This window comes from Diceros bicornis, chromosome 23 (genome assembly GCF_020826845.1).
Source record: "Diceros bicornis minor isolate mBicDic1 chromosome 23, mDicBic1.mat.cur, whole genome shotgun sequence".
Taxonomy (NCBI): domain Eukaryota; kingdom Metazoa; phylum Chordata; class Mammalia; order Perissodactyla; family Rhinocerotidae; genus Diceros; species Diceros bicornis.
Genome location: NC_080762.1, coordinates 27,944,370 through 27,965,948, shown reverse-complemented (window position 1 = coordinate 27,965,948; position 21,579 = coordinate 27,944,370). Strand labels below are relative to the sequence as shown.

The following is a 21,579-nucleotide window of genomic DNA, read 5'->3' as shown; positions in this document are numbered from 1 at the left end:
TATGCCTGCCTCTCACCACAGCCTTCGGCCTTGTACTTGCTATTGTCCTCCAAAGATTTCCCTGTGCTGTTCTACTCCTGCTTCACATCCGCGTGGGTATCCACCCTCTGCTTCACCCATTCTCGGGGCAATGAATGAGGTTATTGGGCAGCCAGGGTGCCTCTAAGATCACCAGGTGGACAGCAGTGCAACTGATGTCTGTTATTAATAAAAGAGATGACATGGAACTAAACTTTCAGGACTATTTAGTTGCCCCTTGGATGGCCAAACAAATTCTGCAGGTACTATTAAGTAAAATAACAGTCAGTATGTAAACAGTAAAACTTAACTTACCAATTTTCCCTTTCACCTTCCCAGGAAGTCTTTTTCCTTTCACTGTGACTTGATTACTAATTCTTAGAATGCAGGCTGTGACCTCATCTTGACGAATAGATCACACATGTTTGTTATTGTTTTTCTCACTCCCTGAGAGGTAGACCCGTGCCCCAGAATGGATAGGCCAACCTAGAACACAAATCCAGTTACATGTGAAAACACACATAGCAGACTGGTTTCTCTCCGCAACAGGATGACTTAGTCACATAAGAAGTTATGGCCATTTGGATATTTTCAGTCAAAGCTCTTCCCATAATTTTCAATTCAGTTTTCTCTCTGCCATTTTGTTTTGCGTTCATGGTTTTGGATATTGTTCTTGCTGTCCTTAGAGCCCTCAAGATTTTTTGGGTGGTGCTGTGAGTGGATTGACACTATTACTAGCACTATGTTTATTATCATCTATCACCTAAAATGCTTACAAACTGCCTCAAACACACACATTGCCGCCTATCAGACCTTGTCTTGAGGGGCTGGAGAACTTCTGATACTAGAGAAAGCCCCATGGTGCGGGCAATCAGTTTCAACAGCAACTTCATGGGCTTGTCAGTTGACTCTTTAGCAACATAAACAAAACTGTAATTTACTGTTGCTACGGGAGATTTACTTCGAAATTATCAAGATAAGTAACTCCAGAACCTTCCTGATATCAGAGGCCCCTGTTAGGAACCTGGGTGGAAACTCAGGCTTAAAGTTACCATCACATATCTGTTCTAAAAATCTTATTGCTAGAATCTAAGATAAACACCTTTTTCTTTATAGGTACAACTCAAGTTGGCTGAATCAGACTAAAGTGAAGGATTTATATTCTTTGCTTGAGGGAGGAGTTTTCTCGATTTTTCTTTCTCCTGCTAGATGTGAGTAAATCTATACACGTAGCCCCGCGTCCTAGCAGCCCTCTTAAAACCCTAAGAGAAACAATCTTAAGATGAAATCTTTGTGGAGAGGAGCAGAACAGGAAAGGAGAGAAGGTGGGTCCTTGTTGACATCGTTGAGCTGCTGAACCAACCAGCCCTCGAGTCTACCCCGCCTCTGGTATTTCAGCTTCATGAGATAACAAATTTCCTCATATTTAAATCAGTTTGGTACAGTTTTTTAAAATGATGATTATTATTATTTTGCCACTCATACTCACATGTGCCTGACCCCTGTAACTAAGGAGGGCCCAGCAGGAATTTGTGTCACTGGGGGTAATTCCTGCCAATCTTTTCCTCATTCCACTCACTCAAACTGTTTCCTGATATGGTGCTATTTGTGCTTTGGGTTAGTTTTCCTTTGCTTCTCCCCCACCCCCACCCCATTTTCTCTAACTCTCAGAAATCATTGTTATCCTCCCTCTAAATATAACATTTCCTTTAAGCCGAATCTAAGTTGGAGTCAAATCAACATAACACTTTCAAAATGTGTGGAGACCCCCAACTCAGGGTGCCCTGAAAGAGGAATGTCAGATCATTAGGTAGGAAAAGTGTATTCTGGAGTTATTTTCCAAAGTCAGCAAAATTCTGGGAAGACCTTTGGAATTCTGTCAGCATCAGCACTGCCTCTGAATATTTCTACCCTTACCTCAGGCCCTATTGTACTTACTGAAGTTCTCCTTATCTTGTCAGCGAATGGGTGAGGCTGGGTTTTAGGTCAAAGACATCTAAATGGCTAAAATCATCCTATTTGGGGTTTGCTGAGATTACTGTTTCTGACGTAATTTGAAAAATTTCCAGCCAATATTTCTTCAAATACTTTTTGTACTTCATTCTCTCCTCTCCTTCTGGGACTCTAATTACATATACGTTAGATTGCTTAATACTATCCCACAGGTTATTGAGGCCTGTTGTTTTTCTTTTAATCTTTTTTTTCCTCTCTGTTTGGATAATACCCATTGAACCGTCTTCAGGTTGACTGATAATTTCATTTGTTGTGTTCGTTGTGCTGTCAATTCCAAACCGATGAGTTTTCAGTTTCAGATATTGTATTTTTAAGTTCCAGAATTTCCATTTGGTTCTTTTTTAAAGTTTCCATATCTTTCTTGAAATTTCCCATTTCTTAATCTGCTATATTTTCCCATAGATTCTTTAACACATTTATCATGGTTATTTAGTCTTTGTTAATTCTAACACCTGGGTCATATGTGGATCTGTGTTTATTGACTATTGTTTCTCTTCACTATGGGTTACATTTTCCTTCTTCTTTGCATATTTAATAATTTCTGCCATTGTATATTGAGCTTTATGGATTATAAATTAAAGAGAATTTGGATTCTGCTATCATCCTTAGAAGAAACTTGAGATTTATTCTAGCAAGCAGTTAAATCACTAGCATATTATCTTAATCCTACAGAGCCACGTCATCCAATAGAACTTCTGCAATGATAGGAATGTTCTATAATCTGTGACATCCAATACAGTAACCATTAACCTCAAGTGGCTATAAGCATTTGAAATGTGGCTAGAGTGACTGGGGAACTACATTTTAAATTTAATTTTAACTAAATTTCAAAGGCCACATGTACCTAAAGGTTACTATATTGACTAGTGCAGCAGTGGAGACAAGGTTTTAGGCTTTGCTGAGGCAGGTCCATTTCGGTTTTGCCTTTATTCCTAGGGCACAGCCTTTACTCCTAAGTTGTACCCTTCTGTGGCCTCAATGGAAAGTCTAAGGGGTTTACCATGCCCCTCTAACTTGGTGGGAGTTGGACTTTAGGCTCCATCTCCCAAGACATGGCAGCAGCCCCTTCAGCTTTCCAGCTGTTGCTCTCCTCTGGGCTCCTTGCCATTCCCCTCTGCACATTCACAGTTCAGGAGTCAGCTGAGGATTTGAGGGAAGTTTGTGCATAGATTCGGTAGCTCCCCCTCTGAGGCTCCCTTCTTTCTGGGATTCCCTCCTCCCCAATTTCCAGCTGCTGTGGAAGCCCCAAACTCCAACTCTGACTTCTCAGCTCAGTACAACTGCCAATTTCTGCTTGTACTCTGTCTCCATCCACCATGGGAAGTGGATAGTGCTGTCAGAGGAAACACCTGATTAACGTGGATCTCACCCAGTATGATTCCCTTTTGTCAAGGGTCATAGCTTCACCAGTTTTTGTCTGCAAAACTAAATCATTTTGTTTGCTCTCCAGGACCTTAAAATAGGTCTTGTTATTATTTTGTTCTGGATCCAGAATTTATAATTGTCTTTGGCAGGAGGGTTAGTCAGATACAATTTACACTGCCATTATCAGAAGTTGGAACTGATCTGAATGGCCAAAATTAGACACTAAAATACTGAGTTTAGTGGGAAAGCTTGGCTGTCCCTTCCTCCTACCACACTATCCCATGTCTCTTTGCACCAGAAGGGTCTCAATATTTGCTGAACTATTGCTGAAAACTGAAAGTTCTCTTGAAGGAGTCATATTTGAAGCATTATCAGTTGTTCATAATTTAGAATGGATGATCCTTTCCTGAAAGCAGGTTTTGATACTGGTTAATGAGAAAAAAACAAGACGTTCCTGGGTGTATCTGTCTTCTGTTTGCAAGTGGCAGAACACCTGCTGCAATTTTGGCTTAAACAAAAGGAGAATTTATTGACAAGCCTCAGTTAAAATTCCATGCAAGGGCTGGCTCCAGGCATAGCTGGATTTACGGCTCACGTAGTGTCATCAGAACACAGGTTTTTTTGCTTTTTGTTTTTGTTCCCAGCTTTCAGACCTCCCTATTGCTTTGATAGAATTAATCTCGGCTTCCTGGGACTGCAAGAGGATGGTAGCAGCTTCAGCCCTGCTTCCACTCAGGTGTCCAGTACAGAGGAGAAAGTGAGACCTGTTTCCCAGAAGTACCCACAAAAATCTCACTGCCTCTCCTAGGTTCTGCCTGGGTCCTGTGCCTATCCCTGGACCGATCACCTGGCCATGAAACAGCATGAAATGATTGGCCTAAGCTGGCTCACCTACTCCACTCTGCAGTCAGAGGGGTGTCACTTTCACGGGACCCTCATGACTGGGAGTCAGGGAGGGGCAGTCCCCCTGATAAATATCTGGAACCGAATTGGGGAAGGGCAGTCCCCCTGATAAATATCAGAAACTGAGAGTGGGGTAGGGGCAGTCCCTTGATAACTATCTGACTGGGAGTGGGGGAGGGGTGGTCCCCTGATAAATAGCTGGAACTGAGAGTTGGGGAGGGGCGGTCCCCTTGATAAATACCTGGGTTCTTATTCACTGGGATGGCAGACAAGCACTGAGGCATAAATAACAGAAGCCCACGAAGATGGTTATTAGAGGAGACTGGAACTAAGATACCCAGAGTGGGTTAAAAGGTTATAAACCAGAGAGACAAGGAGCCTAAAGGAAAAACACTGCCTCTTTTTCCACTTAGCCTCATGGCTCAGGGCTGCTGGAAGCAGGTGCTGTGCTATATCATTGCTTCATGGTTAGTGTGCTTGGGGACCTGCAATGAGTGAAATCCATGAAATTTAGATACCACAGCGGTATCTTAAAAAGGTATCAGGTGGAGAATGGCTTTTAATGTGGAATCCAGGCCTCCAATTAGAGGCTTGTTCCACTTGCTAAATTTGGTTTGGGTTAAATGCCCAGTGACCTCTTGTCCCTATAGCATTTCATCACTGTGATGAATGCACGGGAACAAATCCTCCTCTCCCTGCCCTTTCTAAGGGTACATAATCTCTATACCATTAGAGGTCTGAATTCTTTTTCCAGATAAATGGCCAGGCCCTCCTCTCAATCTCTTCCGTTAGTGAGGAAGCAATCCAAGGAAAAAGAAGACAGGGCCAAATGCAGCAGTGCTTCCAAATGTCCACTTGGCTTGGACGACAATTGACCAGCATCCCCCATGGCTCCAAACTATCTAGCAGCATTGGGTGAGGGAAGATGGAGACTTCCTTTTCTCTCCACCTCCAAAAAACCAGAGGAGGGGCCAGCCCCTGGCATAGTGGTTAAGTCTGTGGACTCTGCTTTGGCAGCCTGAGTTCACAGGTTCAGATCCTGGGCATGGACCTATACCACTCATCAAGCCATGCTATGGTGGCAACCCACATACAAAACAGAAGACGATGGGCACAGATGTTAGCTCAGGGCTAATCTTCCTCAAGCAAAAGAAGAGGAAGATTAGCAACAGATGTTAGTTCAGAGCAAATCTTCCTCACCAAAAAAAGAAAAAAAAAACAGAGAAAACATAGAAGACCCCAGAAAGCACTGGAAAAATACCTTGAGAGTTTCCCAGTTCACTCAGTCCTCATTAGTTGCTCCTAAGCACCTTCTAACTTGAACCTGATTGTTCTAAGACATCCCAGTGAATGACTTCCCTCAATAATTAAGAAGAATCTCCCTGATTTTTCAAAAATGTCTGTACTTTTTAGTATCTTACATTTCTCTACAATAAAGCATGCCTCACTTTTGCCACAAAAATTTAAAATAAGCATGGATATTCAAATGTTAAGCATTCCCACAAAGCTTTGCTCCCCAGAAGTTCACTCACTCACCAGCAACTGACTGAGAAGTCACTGCTCACAGCATTTCAGGCTTTTTCTGTCACTACGATTACCTGTAATAATAAAAAGAGAATTATACCTCTGACAAATTTAGAAATGCAACGTGGCCGGTGCCTCTAGAAAGAGGACTTCCCATCAGCTTTTTTCATACCCATATTCCCTTTGTGATAAACTCCTAGTCTTTTCAGGAAATCAGTCCATTCCTTACTTGTTTTATGCAACAACTCAGCTCACTTTCCTGTTTCACCTTCCTGATGAGCTGGTCTTTTGAAGGGTAGAGATATTCTGGTAGATTCTCCCACCTTTCTGCCCTCCCACCACCCACACAGCTTCTTTGCTTTCTCTGCGTCCCACCACCTTGAGGACATCGGTGGCTGACCTCATTCTCAGCTTTGTTTGTTTCCCCAATAAGATTACTGGCCAGGTGCTAAAATCTTTGGTTTGCTTGGAAATTGCCTCGCTGCAGTTCCTGTGACCTACGCTCTGGACGGAGCAGGCTTCATTATTCACGACGGGCTGGAGGTCCAGTTACCAGCAGTATGTCCACCTCCGAGGCCAGACAAAAACTTGTTCAGCCAGTTTCCTTCTTTCACGAGGCTGTTCCAAGACTGACACATGCAGACTGAGAAAAACACTGCGAGTTTCTGTGTTCCCAGCAATGAATCCCACCAGAACAAGTCTCGGTCTGTTGCTAAACTGTGATTCTCATTTCCTTTCCTCACTCTGCCTCCCTCCTCCATCCCCACCTCCCTTTGCTACGAAGCTATGGACCATCAAGTTTTAATGCCGTGTTGAGTTGTTGATTAAAACAGCGTGTTATTTTCTGAATGTCAAACAACATATGACAATAAAGCAGACATAACATAACAGGAAAACAAATGTGCGCTGCTTCTGCCCTGGATACAAATACACGAAGGGCTGAACTTTAAAAGCTTCCATGCCCACAAGAAGTCTTGGAGCATTAAAATTGATGATGGTGATTAGCTTGCCTTTCAGAGCAGCAAAATCTGTATAACTGAATCCTCCTGGGTTTAGCCATTTTCAGCCCAGGCATATTAACTTGGCTCCGTGTGAGTCGGCTTTTGTATACACATGCACAGTATTTAACCATGAGTGCAGCGAGCCCCAAATTAAAACCATATTTTGTTAGCACCACATGTTCCAGCCTTGACAGTATTTATCAAAGGGGAAGCTGCTGGATTTATTGAAAGAAATGAACTTCACCAGCGTCTGGCGGACCCAACCCCGATAGGGAGATGCTATTTTTACCCTGTCTGTCGAGCAGCACTGCCTGCCACTCTTGGCCCAAGGCTGTTGACTCGCTTTGGGCACCGTTTGCTACCGGTACCTCTCCAGTGCTGCCTCCCAACTGCCTGGGCCTCATGGGACGTCATCAGCTCCACGTCCGTTGAGTCTTCAGGGCCCTGCTTGTGTTCCCTTCTTTTCTGCAAAGTCTGTGCTACCTCAACCCAAAATCGTTTCTTCCTCCTCTGATCTCTCCAGCCTTGGTCTGGGCATCACTTGGGGCTGTCATGGAAATACAGAGTCCCAGGTCCCACCTTAGACCTCCTGAATTTGCATTTTAGCAAGATCCCCAGGGGGTTCCTCTGTACACTGAAGTTTGAGAACTTACCCTACCTCGACTTACCTTCTCTACCAGTGAGTGGCTCTCAGTGGGAGTCATGTTGCCCCCTACAGGTGTTTTGGAAATGTATGGGGGACTTTGGGGGTTGTCACAAAGATGGGCGCTGGGCAGGAGCACTCCTGCCATCAGTGGGCAGGGACAATGCTGGACAGCCTGCAGTGTAGAGGACAGCTCCATACAGGAAGACTTGGTTCATAGGTTCCATGACATTCTAAAGTGCTGCCAGGCAGTAGGGTAGGTGAAAAACCTATTTTGAATTATCTGAGCCTGGAACCTAATTCTTTTTTACATATAGACACGAAGTATTGCTTGCACAGTTTTCATATACACTGAATTTTCTAGGAATTCAACTTCTGTGAAAATTCAGGGAAAACTGTGCTTTGTTTTGCTCAAAACTACCTTGTTCATCACTTTGGAAACATGCATTGTCCACGGTAATGCTGCTTACAGTATTTCAGTCTCCAGAACAATGTATCAGTATCAGCCTGCATTTGTAGCTGTCCCAATAGCAACGATTTTATACCTGACTATTTCATTTTTTTTTTTGGTGAGGAAGATCAGCCCTGGGCTAACATCTATTGCCAATCCTCCTCTTTTTGCTGAGGAAGATTCGCCCTGGACTGGTATCCTGGACTAATATGGACTAATATAAGATGGACTAATGCCTATCTTCCTCTACTTTATACATGGGATGCCTGCCACAGCATGGCTTGATAAGCAGTGCATAGGTCTGTGCCTGGGGTCCAAACCTGTGAACCCTGGGCCGCTGAAGTGGAGTGTGTGAACTTAACCACTATGCCACCTGGCTGGCCCCTTCATTATGTTTTTTGGTGTAAATGTGCCTGAGCTTTTATATATTAGAACACATAGTGTTTTATCACAAATTACTTTTATTTTATTTCTTTATTTCAGAGTTAAGGAATTCATTATACCAATTTTGAGTTATATTATTCATGTGTGAGTTAGTTATATTATTCATGGATGCTATTTCAGGAAAATAAAGGAGCCATTTAAAACTATTTGTTATAAAATGAGAATGTTGGGTCTGATAGGGTTGGAAACCTTGATGCCACATTCTTCAATTGGCCCTTATTACATATCGTCTTGTAATCTTGGTTAGATTTCTTAAGAGAGCCTGCATAGTCTCCCCTACTAGATTATAAATATCCTTAGGGTAGGACTGTATTTTATAAACTTGGTATTCTAGTCACCACTCAGTTCAGTGTAACGCACATTTTTGTTTGTTTGTTTATTTATTTATTTTTGTTTACTGCAGCAACATTGGTTTATAACATTGTATAAATTTCAGGTGTACATCATTATACTTCTATTTCTGCATAGATTACATCATGTTCACCACCCAAATACTAATTACAACCCATCACCACACACATGGTAATGCACATATTGACTATTAAGGGATTGATCAAATGACTTCTTCAAGGATGAACCCCTCCCTGCATTCCATTCCTCAAATGCTACTGAGTTCCTACTGTGTGCAGAGCACTGGCAGCCCAGCCACAAAGGTCATTAATAACGGGTTTGTATTCTGTTGCTCGTGGGCCGGGTGCAAAGCTTAACACATTACAAGTTCTGATACAGTGGAGGCTGGAAGTGGTCCACTAGGGAAACAGAAACGAAATGCTATGGGACTACGGAGGAGGAAACAATTCCAACACGTCCATGCACATACACGAGTCTGCAGTGGCAAATGCATTTACAAGTTCCTTTCCTTACATGTGTTTTTATTTATTGGGTTGGCAACCATCTTCTTTGACTCATTGAATTAGAAGCTTCTTGAGAGCCATTCTCAACTCCTCTAATTCCTATGCATTGCTACCAAGTTTCAGTGTTGTGTCAAGCAAAATCCTTTCTATTTCTTGGGACAAATTGCACAAGCACACAGTCTTTTCCATCTTGTATGATAATGTAATTTTTTGGTATAGGCTAGATTGGCCTGGGAGTCAAGGGGTTTTAATCTGCTGATAATTTGGATAGGTCATTTCTCTACTCTGGCTTCATTTTCCTTATCAGGAGAACAGAAGATGGACCAGACTGATAGTTCCTGAACTTGGCCGTTCCTGGACAGATTTTAAAAATACAGAGTTCACTGGGCTCCACTCCAAACATGTTGAAACAGACTTTGGGGGTGGACACTCGACAGGTATCTGTAGATTTTAAAGGATATCAGGTAATTCTGATAGGTGACACGTTTGTTTCTTAAACTTTAACATGCATACAAATCACCTGGGAGATCCCATTAAGACATAGGAGTGGGTCCTGGGAGCCTGCATTCTAATAAGCTTCCAGGTGATGCCGATGCTGCTGATCCATGAACCACACTTCCAGTAGCCAGGAATAAACGACTTTTATGTCTCTTTCAGCTAAATATTCTCCATCTACATCAATTACTAGTGAGTAATGCTACCCAAGATGACCCATTAAAAATAGTCCACATTTAGTGTAAGATGACCTAGCTAAGTAAACTGTCCCAGTAGAGGATGGAATCATTTCCTTCATTTACAAATTTTAAGTGATATTTTAAAATAATCTGTGGAGAGTTTACTCCCCTTGAGTTAGCATCCCAGAATACGGTGTTAGAAAAAAGTTTTCAAAAATTCTTAGACCAAAAAAAATATTTTTGGCCAATCAGCAGACTTTGAACTGACCTTTTATGGCACAGGAAGCTCAATGCCAAGTGTGATCTGAACATCATAGAAGGTGATCCCTCTTCTGGAGTCCTCCCCATGGGCTGGCATATGCCCAAAATTCCTTTAACAGGGGACAGAGATTTGCATTCACTCCATAATTAGTGATGAGGCTTAAAATACAAATATCCCTGAGGAGGGTGAAGCACTGACTTTAAACCTTAGCAGAATAAAGAAATGATGGGGGAGATTTTCATGGAAAGAGGTTTTCATAGGAAAGAGTTGGGTTTGTGGGGGCTGAAGCACAGTGAAAAAGATGTTTCAGAAAAGGAAACCAGGGTCTAAAGTACACTGACGTTTTTCATAACTTTGTCAAAGAAGGTTGCACCCATTAACTAAAACAATCCCACCAAACTGTCTTCCTGAAAAACAGACATCCCCCCAACTCCTTTGCTCACTTCCTGTGTTCAGGTGGGAGGCCCTCTGGCATCTTCATTCTACAGTCCTTCTGCAAACAGCCCCCTAAGACACTCACAAGGGAGCGTAGGAGTGGGTCCCAGGGAGGAGAAGGGTCATGATCAGAAATGCTTGTGGGGCCTGAGCTGACCTAGGGGGCTGAGGGAGGGAGAGAGGGGCAGCAGGAGAACTGATGTGGACACCAGAAAAAGAGGAAGGTGGAGTGTGCCCCCGGAAGAGAAGGGGCCATGTGACACCAGGCTTGCCTCCGCCGTTGGACAGCTGCTCAGGCTCAACCACTTGCAACACAGCTTCTTCCTAACCTCCTGTAACTCACCTCGAGGTCATGACTGCCTGTTTGAGACATGAAAACCAGGCTGAGGAAATTGATCTTTCTTCTAGCAATTAAGACGTTTAGTCTCCCCCACAAGCTTGTGAGCCTCATGACATCCGCACTCAAGAAAAGCAGCAAGGTAGCTGGAAGATCTTTTAGTCTGGCTGCTGTGCAGGCTGTATTTGCCTCTGGCCACAGTGGCTGAGTATCTAAGATCTGGAACAATCTCTAGGAGCAGGGGACAAACTGGGCACCTGATAGGACATTAAAGCCGGGAAGAGTTTGCTCCAGCAACTTCCCTCTGGACGTGTTTTCTTTTGCCTATTCATCACTTTCCTGAAGTGGGAGGGAGCTGAAGAGAGGTATACAGATCCTCTGGGCTATTGCTGGAAAAAAGGAGTTTCAGATTCAAATTATATCTATACATCTGTAAACCACATGATTCACTGAGTATCAACTGACATGCAGACCCCAAAGTGAATGTTCAATTAAACTAAGGTGAGGGGAAGGGAAATTATCCTGTTCCACTGAAGCCTGCAGGAGCGCTGCCTGGCTGAGCAGGGAAGTCAAGGCCTGTCATGAAGGGATGAGTGGAAGGTCTCCTGTCCCTGTTGACTCAGGGCAGATGGACATGGCTGCCTTCCCAGGGCCTCCAGGACGCAGGCTCCCCATCGTGCCTTCAGAATGAAGTCCATTTGTGCTGAAGGAGAAAAGGGGAGTTTTCATCTTGCTAACATAGAAGTCACCTTTACCAATGAGAGCAAGGGAATCTAAGAATTTCGGCACCAGAAGGGACTTTAGATCATTTATTTCATGCTCGTCATTTTATAGATAGGGAAACTGAGGCCGAGAAAGGGAAAGAGGTTTGTACAAACTCATTGGCAAATTCTCAGCAGAGTTGAGTCTAGAATCCAGCTGATTCCCAGACCCACTTTCCTCCCTTCCCCCTGCTGCCTCCTCAGAGAACATGGTGGCCTTCCTGGCTTGTTGCAGTTTTCTGAAAACCCTCGAATTATCGGAGCTCACATGCACCTACCCTTATTTCCTCAGCCCCCTAGCTGGGGCTGGATGAGGCTACATTCCACACTTGAAGACCAGTGGGCAAGAGTCCTTGCCAAAGGTCCGTGGTGGACTGGGGGAGAGGGGCCTTAAGTTCATGAATTTATCCCATCCCCTTGAGAACTCCATTTTCAACTTTAGGGGGAGAAATGAAAGCTCTTATTGGACTCAACTAATTCAGCACACACTACGTGCAGCATGGGGATGAGCAGGTGCAAACGGAACTCTCCAGCCATGATTGATTCTGCATCCAGAAGTTATGATCCGGATCAGTAGCCTCCTGTGGTTGGACACAGTGGGGGCTGTGCATTCCCACCCAGACAAGCTCGCTGCCAGGTGGAGCTGTTGCAATAAAAGCAAGTCTCAGCTCACACCAAATTTCACCAAATGTAGGAAGCTTTGTTAGGTTGCAGACAAAATTAATATTAAAAAAACCTCATTTGTGGTTCAGAAGAGATTTCTCTCTCTCTCTTCTTCCTGCAACCCTCCTCACCACCCCCTAAAAAATTGCAGAAACACCCAGATGAGGGCTTGCTGTCCTAAGCCCTGTCCTTAAAGGGTGCCTCTCCGGCCCTCTTGGGGCACCCTCTCCCCACAGGACGATGAGTTGGCCAAAGGAGTGTGTCCGCCCAAAGCCCACACCTCACCTTCTAGACCACGCTTTGATACCTGGGATCCCAGAATTCCCCACCCAAGGGTCCTGAGCCCATCTCCAGAGCCTGCATAGGCCTTTTCTCAGGGTCCTGAATGGACTGCCCCATGGCTGTACTCACCCGTAGGCCTGAGGATTGACCAGGGGCCAGCTCTTCATAGAGAATTGGGTATGTGGGCTTGGGCATCTTTAATGTGTGAGATTAGGGGTGGGCAGAGAAGGGAAAGGGAGCTGGGGAGCAGGCAGGAACTCTGAGGGGCCCAAGAATTCCATATTCAGACTTGGCCTTCTGGGCCCCTCTGAAGATATATATTTTCAAAGCAAGAGGATAGAACATGCTCTATATTATAGTTTCTTAGCTGGATTTACAGCTTTTAAATGTTTAGACACATGGTATGTGGGTCTCCATTTGCACTCTCACTCCACTCTGCAAATGTGGGAGGCAGGCTTTTTGAAGCAGACACAAAGACTGGGTTCCTACGGTTGGATGGTAGGGGGAAAGAGGGGAGTGGTCTGATCTCTTGAGACATCACACCAGTGGGCTCCAACCCCCACCCCTACACTGATGGCATGATTATTAGGGTTACTGATTTTTATCCCTTATTCATACAAGACAATGAGTCCTATCACATTACTCTAACCAAACAAACCAAGAAATCTGCAGGTTCTACTAAATCAAGTATTACTTCCGGGGCCAGCTCGGTGGCGCATCGGTTAAGTGCGCGCGCTCCGCCACGGCAGCCCGGTGTTCACAGGTTCGGATCCCGGGCGTGCACCCATGCACCACTTGTCAAGCCACGCTGTGGCGGCATCCCACATAAAGTAGAGGAAGATGGGCACGAATGTTAGCCCAGGGCCAGTCTTCCTCAGCAAAAAGAGGAGGATTGGCATTGGATGTTAGCTCAGGGCTGGTCTTCCTCACCAAAAAAAATAAATAAATAAAAATTACTTCTAACACTTTTTATGCAAATAAAGCAACCTAAATTGTTGATGTAGACTAGAACTGACTTATTTGTTTTATCTACTAATTAACCCACCCCAAAGAGTTGGAGCAGATTGGATTAACTTGTTCACACACACATCACATTACACGTAGAGTATTTAAAAATAAATGACCACAAATATAGCATGACAGCCAGCCTCCCAGGGTCCCCCTTTTGTTCCTCAACTAGACACACCTGACATGGTGCTGTGGGCAACATCTCCTGGAGTGAGGAATCTTGGGTAAGCCACAGAACAAAGAGGCTCCCTGGCTTTTATCTTTTCCCCTCTCAGATAATTTATATCACTGTATCAGGCAATAATTCTGCCACTTAACAAGCCACATCCCCCAAGCCTATATCCCAATTTGGAGTTCTAAATTACTTACTGCACAATATTTATGCAATCTTTCCTTTTTTTTTCTGTGCCAATGCTACATGTTAAGCAACTTCCCTTTATCTGCACTTATATTACAGGACCTAAGAATTTTCTATTTACATCCACTTAGGGACTTTCCATGAGCAAGCCTGGCCGTGACCCATCACATACTAATTGTCCAACTCTTCGCTGTGGTTACTCTTCACATAAACTTGGGCTACTCAGATAATTGCTTTTCAGCATTCTCAGGAGTTATGGGAATACAACTTTGAGCCCAAAATGCAGAATCAGAACTAAAAGCTGTAACATTAAAAATCCAATCCAATTCTATCCAAAATCTTCTAGAAAGTCAGTTAGAACCCCAAGTAAATTAACTGGAAGAAAATCTTTATCATTTAGCAATAGACAGTAGCAGGTACAAATCTTAGTCTACAGGTACGCAATTTTTATTTATTTTTCTATAACTCAATTTCTATTTTAACCTTCATTTTGCCAGAGGAGTCAAAACTTTATCTCAATCAATTCAGGGTGATATCTTTGTTCTAGGGCACTAAGGGGTGTATGCATGCACGTGTGTGTGTGTGTGTGTGTGTGTGTGTGTATTTGAGGGCCTCTAATCTTCAGTTGTCTGTCCACGTTGGTATCTGCTGAGACGACCACTGTGTCATCTGGCCTTGGTCATAGGTCCACGCAGATGGCAGCTGAGCTGTCCCTCACTCCCACCCACAAAGCCCATTAAAAGCCAGCCACTCTTTTCTTCCCTTCCTGGCAGCACGGGAGTCGTTCTGTTGCTCCCAATCCATGCTATCACCTGGGAAGCTTGTAGTCTGTATCTACATCCCTGTCTGCCTATACATACACCAAATTCATTTCTTTAGGGCCTTGTCACCTTCCTGAGGCTCTACCCTAGAAGTAAGAATTAGATTACCCCTCTCTCCAGTCTCATAAACTAATCGGTGGGTCTTAGCATTGGGTTCCGTTCCCATCCTTCTGGGACACACAATCCTGCTTTCAAGAATCCCTTAATGACTATGCAGTTCTTGCTTTCCCTCCGATCCACCTTCTCCCTCGGCCACAAGTCCCCAGGGACCTTCAAGTGGAGCATGATGTACTCCCAAATCGCTGGTGTATGTTGGGGTCCTTTCTTCACCCCCAGGGCTTAGGCTTGAGAAACTCAAAAGCCAGCAAAATGGACCTTTATATCTCTGTTCTCTGTGGAGCATCCTTCACTGGGGCAATGACCCCAGACTAACCTTGCTCAAAGTGGCAAGGAGATGAAACATGAGTGAGAGGGTTAAGAAAGAGATATTAGGAGGAGAAGGACTAAATAGTTTTTCAAAATTAATACCCAACCATAATACTAGCAGTTATAAATGTTTTCACATAGTCTGTTGATAAAATTATCTTTCTAAAATACAGCAGTGATTATCTAACTGTTCTGCTTCACATCCTCCAGTGGTTCTACAAAGCCCACAATGGCAGTACAAGATCCCCGCCATCAGAGAAGTGAGGTGCAGGGATCACTGAGCTATTCAGCTGGGACACCTACTATTTACATGAGCAGAGAAAGCAAATCTTCACATGGACTATCCAGCCACAAAAGCATTACGTCCTGGGAACAAAACTAACAATTTTTCGGACATTTCCAAAACCCAGCTCTGACCTCTACTCAAGCAAAAATTCTGATCTAATTCTTATTTCTTTAATATCCTTATCCCTCTTGCACTACGGCTGCTCTGAATTGACCAATAAGAACAAGAGCAACATTAAAAATACCAAGAGAGGGGCTGGCCCGGTGGCATAGTAGTTAAGTTTGCGTAGTGGTTAAGTTTGCGCACTCTGCTTTGGCGGCTCGGGGTTCGCAGGTTTGGATCCCAGGCATGGACCTACACACCGCTCCTCAAACCGTGTTGTGGCAGCGTCCCACATGCAAAATAAAGGAAGATTGGCACAGATGTTAGCTCAGGGACAATCTTCCTCACCAAAAAAAAAAAAAAAAAAATACCATGAGGGCAGTTTCAATATGAGTCTGCTCTCCTTCAAGGCATCCGTGGGTCACCCACAGACCAGGAATACCTCCTCCTTTCTCCCTGCCAGACGTGTGTTCTCGTTTCCAAAACATGGCTTGAGCACCCCCTTCAAGAAGTCTTCCTCCGTGTCTCTGACCCTATCCTAACCATACCACAGCTGGTGTGAGTTGCACAGATCCTGTCTGTTATAGTTACATGTGTTCATGTTGTTTTTCCTGTCTTTGTTCTTTTATTAGCCTATAAACCATACTGGACAAAGTCTGTACCCCCACATCCTTTGCAGCACCCCTAACCACTTAGCACAATGGTCTGTACACAGAGGGTGTACAGAACTTAATAATTTTTGCACGTTGATTTCTAGGTCCCCAGCCCGGCTCCTGGGTAATCATTTATCAGCAAACAGATTAGTTATCAGTAAAACAGCCGAGATTTCCAAAGTGAATCATTTGTATTTCCACTGCTGGAAAGAACAACACACCACTTTCCTTGCAAAGAGGAATTTCAATAGAGGCATGTGGTCATGACATCACTGGTAGATCTTGCCTGAGAGTTCTGATGCTTGTAACTCTTTGACCTGAAAAGATGAATCAACTTTTGTTTTGAATCATGTGTTCCCCTAGGTCCCTTTAACCTAAAGGCATAAAAGTCAGAGAATGTGATCCCCATAATACTGGCAATAATGACAAATAAATATACATATAGTCTCTGGCTGAGCACCTGCCAGTATAATTCCTAGGAGCCAAGCACTGCCTCACCCCCTGCAGCATCCCGGGTGGGCTCAGAGATGGCTCAGAGGCTGAGCCTGCCTTGGTCCATCCCAGGCCTGGCCCCACCCAGGTGCCAAGGCTGCTTCTGTCTTGCAGTAGCCAATGTTCCCGCTGATGCTCCCTCTTCAGCAGGAGCTTCCCCACGCCTGACTCCCAGCTCTAAGCCTGGAACAGCTGGGAGTGGAAGAAGGGTCCTGCCCCTGGCCTCCCTTGGTCCCCTCCTCTGGGTGTGCAGCTTCACAAGGCAGCCCAGCCCAGCCCAGCCCTGAGGGGCTTTTTGAGGGAGGGGGCTTCTTTCTCTCCATCCCCTATCTCCCCCTCTCCTTCCCCAGGCCCCCTCCACATGCTGGCTAGCACTTTACCAACACCAGCTATAATCTTTCTGGGCACCGGCAAACATCTCTCCCAACCTACATCTCTTCCCACCACAGGGTTCGGACACATAGAGTTTGGAGTCAGTCAAGCTGTGTTTAAATTTTGGCTCCCTCTATGCCTGTCACTTCTTTTTACTGAACCCCAATTTTGTCATCTATACAATAGAGATAATAATACCTACCTATGGCATTGTCATAAGGATGAAGCAGTAATGTGAACAATAAAGATAAAGCCTTAATGACTAGGGGACTTCTAAGTCAGGTAGGACCTGAAGGTGCAGTGCCTGGTCCCACGTGCGGGCTTTGGCCTCTCTGCCACATCTTCTCTTCCAGGAGAGCCCCAGAGCCCCAGACTCCCCACCCCCCAGAACGGGGGATCTCTTCCCTCTCCTGTCTGAGTCCCCTGCCCACCAAGGGCAGCTCCATTTCTATCCTCAGCCGTGTTTCCAAGCTCCACCCCCACACCCGATACCCTGTTCCTCTAGGGAACGTAGTGGCCATTAGCTAGAGATAAGGCCAGCTCTGTGTTCTCCTGGACCACAGAAGGTGCCCTTGAGAGCCCTTTCCTTCCACTCCAGCACACAGGCAGGCCCTCTGTGCCAGGCACACTGTGAAACACTTGCTGGACGCAGACAACCAACGCTGGAGGAGCGCAGTCTCCAATAGAGCAAAAGGGCAGGAACCGGCTGGGCCTAACTACCACCCTGTCCTGGGAGAGGCAGCCAAGAAGAAGGGGCCCTAGGAGAGGGGGCCACACCCTAGCATCAGGGGAGGGGACAAGTGGGGCACCGGCAGTCTGCAGGACTTCAAGGGGCCATCTCACTGTGGAGTTTGAATAACTCAGAAGAACCGCTAACAGATTTCGCTGCCCTTTTACCCTGCCTTTTACCCTGCCTCTGGGGTACATCTCAGCAGGGCTGTTGAACTCTCCCTCTTCCTCTGTCCATTCCTGTGTCTATAAAGGTCCTGACCAACATCTCTGCGTGTCTATTTATAAGCACCAAATCTCATCCACAACACACTTCATTAGTTATAAAGACTTAAAATTTTACTGCTAAAATTCTGTTCCTTCACTTTTTTGCCATCCCACTCCCAGTCTTTCCCAAAGGAAACCATGAGTGGAACATCCGAGCTGCCCTCATCAGCCCTTTCTCCGAGTTTCCAGGGCCATGAGACTGTCTGTGGTCTGATGTCCTGTTGGGGTCATTATACGATTCAAACACTTGAGCAACAGACCACAGCAGCTATGGCTTCCACTTTCTCCCTATTCACCCCGGGCAGAGGCAGGCCTGGTGGGTTTCAGGGGACTCAGCTTCTTCCCTGCTGTCTGCAGGAAGAAAGGACCAGCCACAACTGAGGTAAAGGCCTCAGAACGGGCCTCAGAACGGGCCTCAGGAGGCCCCAGTGGACAGTCCTCACCCCTCCGTGGCCAGGAGGAGGTGGACAGCAGGGACTTACTACCTGGCAGGAAACGAGACAAGACTGAATGTCTCCAGAAGTTTCAAAGTCAGAGAAATAATACTGATAAACAGGCATTGAGCTTTGAGCCCTGTGCTAAGAGAATTATGCTCAGTGAATCTTATAATAATCCTGGGGTTAGTGTGGTTACTCCCCCACCAATGCAGACAAGTAAATTGAGGCTCAGAATGGTTCTATGTCTCACCCATGGTCACACAGGCCAAAGCAGAGAGGAAAATGGCCAGATGCATCTCCCCTCTTTGTAATAAGGTGGGATGGGCCCCAGGAACTGGACAGAAAAGAGCAGGACCTGCTTGGCACAATAAAATAATGGAGGTTTGCTGAAGTGGCCCTAGAACTTCAAGAAAGAGAATGGTTGTTGAGGAGAGAGGGGGCTTCCCAGGGAAGAGAGAGCAGGATTCGATACTTAAGACAACCTGTTAGAAACTTGTCTGGTGTTGACTTATTGGCAGGTGCTTGTGCTGGGTTAGGCAGAGCTGTAATTTCCTTCTGCTGCCCCCAAATCTTCAGTAAAAGTCCGCCAGATGTGCTGACACCACCTACCATAACATTAATTAACAGATACAGGTGTTGCTTGGAGAACAAAAAAAAGGAGCAATGTCTGGCATGGAGGGAAGCAGTGTAGAAAGGGGACCGTGGGCTTCAGCTATCAAAACAATGCTGGACCACTCAAGAATTTGACCTGAGCAGAAACTGGAGGGAGAGGCAGGCCATGTGAATGTAAACACCCTGGCAATCTTTGAAAATGCTGGGACAAAGCTAGCTTCCCCGTGTAATTTGGGATGGAGGCTTAAGTCGTTTGATTAGGATATTAAAGAATGGTGTTTTTCCCAGTAAGCTGAAGGATTTGGAAACCCTCTGTTTTACTTCAAGCAATTCTAACAAACACCCAAAGGGGTAAATAACTTATTTTCTCCTTTGTGCAGATAAGTAAGCCCAAGCCATTTAAGAGTTGGAACTCATCTGGAACCAAAAGCCAGGGCCCTGACACAGGCTGTGTCTGTCCCTCTCTGCTCCAAGAGCTGCTCTCACACGGAGAAAATCAACCTGCCATCAAATTCCATCCATTCTTGAATAGGCCTCGTTTGGAATCTCTTCTTCATGCCAAATTTCATATTCTATTTGTCTTCCCGGGGCAGTGCAATCTAAACGTCTTTCCTTGAGGACCACAGTGTTAGAAGTCCTGAATCTGAAGTCAGACAGCCTAATTGTGTGACCTTAACTTCACTGGGACTCAGTTTCCTCATCCACAAAATGGATAATAATAACATCTACTTCATAGGGCTGATGTGAGGATTAAATTTTTAAAAAAGCAAAGTACCTAAAGGGGAAATTTATAGCAATACAGGCCTACCTCAACAAACAAGAAAAATCTCAAATAAGTCATCTTAACTTACACCTAACAGAACTAGAAAAAGAAGAAAAAACAAAGCCCAAAGTCAGCAGAAGGAAGGAAATAATAAAAATTAGAGCAGAAATAAATGAAATGGAGACTCAAAAAACAATAGAGGGCTGGCCTTGTGGCTTAGCAGTTAAGTGTGCGCGCTCTGCTACTTGCAGCCTGGGTTGGGATCCCGGGCACACACCGACACACCGCTTCTCCGGCCATGCTGAGGACGCGTCCCACATAGAGCAACTAGAAAGATGTGCAGCTACGACATACAACTATCTGCTGGGGCTTTGAGGCAAAAAAAAGGAGGAGGATTGGCAATAGATGTTAGCTCAGAGCCGGTCTTCCTCAGCAAAAAGAGAAGGATTAGCATGGATGTTAGCTCAGGGCTGATCTTCCTCACAGAAAAAAAAAAAATAGAAATGATCAATGAAACTAAGAGGTGGTTCTTTGAGAAGGTAAAGAAAATTGACAAACTCTTAGCCAGACTCACTAAGAAAAAAGGAGAGAAGGCTCAAATAAATAAAATTAAAAATGAAAGAAGGGAAATTACAACAGATACCACAAAAATACAAAGGATCATAAGAGAATACTATGAAAAACTATATGTCAACAAATTGGATAACCTAGAAGAAATGGATAAATTCTTAGACTCCTACAACCTCTCGAAACTGAATCAAGAAGAAATGGAGAATCTGAATAGACCAAGCATAAGTAAAGAGATTGAAACAGTAATCAAAAACCTCCCCAAAAAACAAAAGTCCAGGACCAGATGGCTTCTTTGGAGAATTCTACCAAACATTCAAAGAAGATTTAATACCTATTCTTCTCAAACTATTCCAAAAAATTGAAGAAGATGGAATGCTTCCTAACTCTATGAAGCCAACATTACCATGATACCAAAACCAAACAAGGACAATACAAAGAAGGCCAATACAGCTGACGAACATAGACGCAAAAGTCTTCAACAAAATATTGGCAAACCGAATACAGCAGTACATTAAAAGGATCAGACACCATGACCAAGTGGGATTTATACCAGAGATGCAGAGATAGTTCCACACCCACAAGTCAGTCAATGTGATACACCATATTAAGAAAATGAGGAATAAAAATCGTATGATCATCTCAATAGATGCAGAGAAATCATTTGGCAAGATCCAACATCCATTTATGATAAAAACTCTGAATAAAATGGGTATAGAAGGAAAGTACAGTACCTCAACATAATAAAGGCCGTATATGGCAAATCCACAGCCAACATCACACTCAATGGGGAAAAACTGAAAGCCATCCCTCTGAGAATAGGAACAAGGCATGGATGCCCACTGTCGACACGCCTATTCAACATAGTACTGGAGGTTCTGGCCAGAGCAATTAGGCAAGAAAGAGAAACAAAATGTATCCAAATTGGAAAGGAAGAAGTGAAACTCTGAATGTTTGCAGATGACATGATTCTATATATAGAACACTCTAAAGAATCCACCAGAAGACTATTAGAAATATCAACAACTACAGCAATGTTGCAGGGTACAAAATCAA

General features: G+C 44.5%; 1 long non-coding RNA gene across 1 annotated transcript; it reads right to left on the bottom strand.

Moving 5' to 3' along the window:
* Positions 1-451: 451 nt before the first annotated feature.
* Positions 452-21,306, bottom strand: LOC131420672 (uncharacterized). The gene is made up of 3 exons (XR_009223613.1): positions 21,258-21,306; positions 5,836-5,897; positions 452-504 (listed from the first exon to the last, which is right to left on the bottom strand). It is a non-coding gene; the product is annotated as an uncharacterized LOC131420672 (long non-coding RNA).
* Between the last annotated feature and the right edge of the window lie 273 nt (positions 21,307-21,579).